This window comes from Polypterus senegalus, chromosome 7 (assembly GCF_016835505.1).
Source record: "Polypterus senegalus isolate Bchr_013 chromosome 7, ASM1683550v1, whole genome shotgun sequence".
NCBI classification, from domain to species: Eukaryota; Metazoa; Chordata; class Cladistia; order Polypteriformes; family Polypteridae; genus Polypterus; species Polypterus senegalus.
This window is the reverse complement of record NC_053160.1, coordinates 116024559-116031172: the sequence shown is the minus strand read 5'-3', so window position 1 is coordinate 116031172 and position 6614 is coordinate 116024559.

Sequence of the window (6614 nt, the reverse complement as noted above, 5' to 3'; positions counted from 1 at the left end):
AGGCAACTCAGGCCCCTTCTTCAGGCAAGATGTAATACAGAAACTGAAGTTCACTGTGTTCATATACTGTACAGACACTAGGGCAAGAAGCAACATTGGTTAATCTTTAAATGAAAAATCTTAAATGTAAAAAATGTATAATGATAGAGTACTGTCAGAACAATTCTGTATGTGTCACAATCAATTTTATAAATAACAACTAAACTAGGCAATGTCATTTTCCAGCCTGTGTAGTAAAATAGCAAGTTAAGTATATATGGGTCTAGGTCTGACTTTTTAAGTAATGGTTGGATGACTGACACTTTTATTGCATCAGGTACTGTGCCATGCAATAATGAACTATTGATAATGCTAAGAATAGGTACTGCAAGAACATCTACTGTGCTTTTACTATTTTTGTTGGCCTTGATCAAGGGAACAAGTAGTATGATTCATTTTAGAAATTAAAGTTAAGACTTCCTGTTCTATTACAGGATTAAAATTTTTAAAATGCTGAATGCAAGGTGTGGCAGGGTTTGCTAAGCCAGTATGCAGTTTGCACTGTGATGCTGAGATCTGAGGTCTTATATTTTTAATTTTCTCATTAAAGAAGTTAATAGAGTCTGTACTGCTAGTGTCTGTTGGTATTTTGTATTGTAGATCTGAATTCCAATTTGTTAAATTAGACACCGTTCTGGACAGTACATGAGGATTATTACTATTGCTATCTAGTACTTTTGAATAGTAACCCAGCCACAGCGGATGCACAAACCAGTGTGTTTCTTTGTGCATGCCACAGATAAACGGGGAGGATTACGTCAGGAAGGGTATCCAGTGTAAAATTTTGCCAAATCAATATGCAGACAACAATACAAATTTTCATACTGGATCAGTTGAGACCCGGGTTAACAATGACTGCTACCAGTACTGTTAGCCAACAGGGTGCATGCGGAAATTGGAATACTGTTGGCCGAAGAAGGGGAAGAGAGAGAGACATGTCTGAAGGCAGGAGGAGAGGAGGAAAGAAAACAGAGTGGAACTGAGGGCAGGAACTTTAAAAGTGTGCAATATGACTGGTAAGGGGAGAGAGAGTTTGCAGATATGATGAAGAGAAGTAAGTCTGATATATTGTGAGTGAAAGATACTAAATGAAAGGGAAGTAAGGTCAGGTGGATCGGAGGTGGATTCAAATTGTTCTAACATGGTGTGGATGGGAGGAGAAATGGAGTAGGGGTTATTCTGAAGGAACAGCATGTCAAGAGTGTTTTGGATGTGAAAAGAGTGTCAGAAAGTGTAATGATTATGAAGCTGGAAATTGGAGGTGTCATGATGAATGTTGTTAGTGCATATGTTCCGGAAGTTGGGTGTGCGATGGAGGAGAAAGAAGATTTTTGGAGTGAGTTGGATGAAGTGATGAACAGCGTACCCAAGGGACAGAAAGTGGTGATTGGAGCGGATTTCGATGGACATGTTGGTGAATAGAACAGAGGAGACGAGAAGGTGATGGGTAGGTATGGTGTCAAGAAGAGGAATGAAGAAGGTCAGATGATAGTGGGTTTTGCCAAAAGGATAGACATGGCTGTGGTGAAAATGTATTTTAAGATGAGGGAGGAACATAGGGTTACGTACAAGAGTGAAGGAAGATGCACACAGGTAGATTACATCCTTTGCAGAAGAGTCAATCTGAAGGAGACTGAAGACTGAAAAGTGGTCACAGGGGAAAATGTAGTTAAGCAGCATAGGATGGTGGTCTGTAGGATGACGTCGGAGATAAAGAAGAGGAAGAGAGTGAGGGCAGAGCCAAGGATCAAATGGTGGAATTTGAAAAAGGAAGACTGCAAGGTTGAGTTTAGGGAGAAGGTGAGACAAGCACAAGGTGTTATTGAAGAGTTACCAGACAGTTGGGAAACTAGAGCAGAAGTAGTAAGGGTGACAGCAAGAAGAGTGCTTGGCATGATATCTGGACAGAGGAAGGAGGGAAAGGAAACCTGGTGCTGAAATGGGGAACTACAGGAGCATATACAGAGGAAGAGAATGGCAAAGAAGAAGTGGGATAGTCAGAGAGATGCAGAAAGTAGACAAGAGTACAAGGAGATAAGGCACAAGGTGAAGAGAGAGGTGGTGAAGGCTAAATAAAATGCATATGATGAGTTGTATGAAAGGTTGGACAATAAGGAGAGAGAAAAGGACCTGTACCGATTGGCTAGGAAAGATGAACAGCTGGTTAGGGTGATAAAGGGTAAAGATGGAAACATACTCACAAGCAAGGAGAGTGTATTGAACAGATGGAAAGAGTAGTTTGAGAGGCAGATGAATGAAGAGAACAAGAGAGAGAAGAGGTTGGATGATGTGGAGATAGTGAATCAGGAAGTGCAACGGATAAGCAAGGAGGAAGTAAGGACAGCTTTGAAGAGGATGAAAAATGGAAAGGCCGTTGATCCAGCTGACATACCTATGAAAGCATGGAGGTGTTTAGGAGAGATGGCAGTGGAGTTTTTAACCAGATTGTTTAACGGAATCTTGGAAAGTCAGAGGATGCCTGAGGAGTGGTGAAGAAGTATACTGGTGGCGATATTTAAGAATAAGGGGGATGTGAAGGACTGTAGTAACTACAGGGGGATAAAACTGATGAGCCCCAGCATGAAGTTATGGGAAAGAGTAGTAGAAGCTAGGTTAAGAAGTGAGTTGATGATTAGTGAGCAGCAGTATGGTTTCATGCCAAGAAACAGCACCACAGATGCGATGTTTGCTCTGAGGGTGTTGATGGAGAAGTTTAGAGAAGGCCAGAAGGAGTTGCATTGCATTCTTTGTGGACCTGGAGAAAGCATATGACAGGGTGCCTTGAGAGGAGTTGTAGTATTGTAAGAGGAAGTCGGGAGTTGCAGAGAAGTATGTAAGAGTTGTATAGGATATGTACGAGGGAAGTGTGACTGTGGTGAGGTCTGCGGTAGGAGTGACGGATTACATCAGGGAAGGGCTCTGAGCCCTTTCTTATTTGCAATGGTGATGGACAGGTTGACAGACAAGATTAGACAGGAGTCCCCGTGGACTACGGGAACAGTGTCAGATTTAGTAAGCCAGATTTTAGTGAGAAGACACAGATCAGATTTTGTACTTAATATAATATTTACCAAAACGGCTTTACTTTCAAAAGAGCAAATGTTTAATAAACAGCTTTTAAAACTGTATAGTTCTTTATGAACTGGTGATATATTTTTTGTTTTAATTTCTGCTAAGTTATTATTACAAGTGCCCCTGGTGGCAGGACTGGTTTTATCTCTTAGTGTAATTATGCAAATGTTTTGGTTGTAAAGTAATTTAGGTTTGCAAAATTTGACTACATTTATTGGATTCCCCACAACAGGGCATATGGGTAACAGCTACAGGATAGTCACATGTGGGATAAATAACAGCCTATGATTTAAGATCACAAGACTGTGGCCTGGATGGCGCTCTAATCAGTCAGCCAGGCGGTTTTGCTGCCATATTTTGGAATAATACAAAATATCCCCTACAATTAGGATGAAGGCCATTTCTACTGAAAAATCCAGGCCTTTCCCAAAAATCATCTCAATTGATAACAAAGGCTATGCTTTTATCTGCTACAAATCACATCACCTCTCTATATTTTGGTAAGAGGCCAGATACAATTAAATTCCAACATTTTATTTTAGCTTTGGTGCATAAAGAGATGAAGTTCCCATTTAATATCTCAGATTGCTGTAAATAAATATCATCAGTACTTCATCATTGGCAACACAATCCAATTGAGCTTCTATGTCAGAAATCCTCACCCCGGGAGGCATTTAACATTAAGTGCTGGTTTAACATACTTTGGAATTTTAACATTCTGCATTATGTAATTGCTAATTATGAGCACTTTATTGCTCTCAGGATCCACAGGTATGCTGCAGAGTGCTGAGAATCTTAACTTGGTCATGAATCAGTGACCTTGTTGCCAAGGGACTACATTTTGGCTTCTTAGACCCCTGTCTCACTGTTATCCACTTCCCTGTAGCTGAATTGGTGTTGCTGATGGGACCTGGAGAGACTGAATCTGAATCAGAAATAGCCAAATTGTCAAAACAAACTGAGTTGATCCAATTTTCGGTTTGTGTAATCGCTACCAGGTTCCTAACGCGGTCTTCCCATTTGTGTATTTTCCCAATCAACTCTAAATTAAATATGAACTTTTGGCAGGAAAAACTGTCTATATTGTTGGCCAGAAAACCGGAATTGTACATGCCTTCAACGGGCAGAGAACAGATGGAACTTGCATTTAGTGCTGAGTTATCTTTTTCCCTTTCTGCAGTAGCTTTGGTGCTTTCCGTGTTCAGCTGAGTCACTGGGAGACTGTCATCTTTAAGCCTTCACCAATTGATGGGTGATGGACTTCGACTTTGCACTTCTGGTTACTTCTCTTCATCGGATGTCGGCTTTACCCCAGTTTTACTTAGCTAAGGATTAGATTAGCTTTCAGCTCTTTTTTTCTGGTATTTGTGAAAAGCTATGTGTATGTGTAAGATGCCACTGCTCTGTGCCTATGCTGCTCACTAAGACAAAATATTGAGAACTCCTGATGTAAACTAAGGATTCTGATCAAACACACTTTGAAGAAAAAATGCAAAACATTATTTATCATAAATTAAATATATAAAAGTAATTCTGTGGTGTTCAAAACATTTCAGAGAAGACCCTTTTGTATGCTTGCAGTCTGACCCTTTACCTTAAATGCAAGATGGATATGGAAAAAGCAGAGAAAATGTCAGCACTCAGAGAACACATACACAACAGCAATTAAGCAAAATGTGGCAGTGGCACTTCATAGCAGAGATTACACCATCAGGCAGCCAGAGCCATGTACAGTTTGATAGTGCTGTTCTTAGTCTCATTGTCAGTGAACTCCAGCAATTAGTCTTCAGTATGAAAGAATCTGGGCAAGATGTATCTTCACTGTGATTGCAAGCAAAAGGGGCAACAGAGATGTTTGGAGGGTCATTAGAATATGCAGATAGGAGACTGTTTTTCACTCCCAAAAGGATGTTCTGGGGGATGCACTGAAAGAAAATTGGAGTAAAAAGATATGAAGTTTATTTTCTTTGTTATGAATAGTGTTTTGTAAACATTTTTTGTGCCCTTTCCTTAGGTTCTACAAATCTTTGTTTTTTCCTTTAATGGTTTTTGAGACTTATAAATCCAATTTTGCACTTAGACATCATTTTAATGAAGTTAAAGTATTTTTTAATCTTTCCACAATGCCACTTAAGAATTCAGTGGGTCACACCATTTCTCAGCTACTTTGTTAAAAGTTGCTACCATATTGTTAAGATCAGATAGCTGGAGTTGCATGACGGTGACATCAAGAGCGTGATGGTATAAAGGTCTGTGTGGTGCATTTCTTAGTCATCTGAGTTAGTGTATAGGATTCCAAAAGAACTCTTTGTAGTTTTCTCTTTGCTAATCCGGTTACTAATCTTCTAAGTGTAGTGAAAAGCAGCAGCATCATAAACTGGGAAAACTAGGCAAAGTCATAATATGAAAACAACCATTATATGTAATTAAACATTGGATCATATTTTAAAATTTTATATGCACATGTGAAAAACATATCAAAAAATATGGAATTTGCATTTAACACTAATAAGCAACAAGAAATTCTTGAAGTCTGTACCTTTCTCATTTTCGTCCTACATGATAAGTGCATGACAAACATCCAGACAAAATGAAACAACACTCAAATACTAGGCTATGTACTTTTCATTATAAATAAACCCTACAATTCAATGTTAATCAGCTCTCTTCTACTCTGGTGTGAGGACACATCCCAAAAAGGAAGAGACTGTGACACAATATTATATTGTTATATCAGAGCAACCTATACTAAATCATTACATAGCATAGCTGACCATTTCTAAATTCTAACATGAAAGAATGCACAACAAAGGTAAAGACAAATCTGCCCGTGCTAACTGAAGGCAGAAAAGAGTCCCCTGCACCAAATGCGAGTTGTTTATTAACAAGTTTACAGCATACAGACAATCTCTGCTGTAATCTCTTAACTACACTTCTTCAAGGAGACATTGATACTTAGATAAACGTGCTATTCAAACAAGAAACAACAGAAATAAAATTGAACAATTCAAACAAAGCACAAAACCTTCAGCACAGGTCAGATAAGCAAATAAAGACAAATACAAAAGACTTTAAAGAAGCAGATAGGGCAGGATAATGAAGGTTCAGGAGGAGTTCCACACTGGACATATCACACAGGTCTGCTGTGTTATCTCAGCTGTGGCAGGACAGAATATTACCAAGAGGGAAATAAAGTGTATTGAATGAAACATTATTACTTCAGTACTTCAGTGAAAAGTATTAAATTGTCATTAAAAAAAATAATAAAAAACAGAAACATTAGGAAAAATCTTTTAAAATGAGCAGGTCACAAATAAATGAAATAAATAACTCATCCTTTTTTTTTTTACAAAAGAAGAAATTAACATTATGCTTCTATTATGCTTCTAGTAACTGTTAAAACAAGCCCTTTTTAACAGATTTTAGAATTGAAGTATCTTATGTGCTTTAGATAGTGTGTTAAAGATTAATAAAATCCTAGGGCCCAAAGGAATTTTTATCAG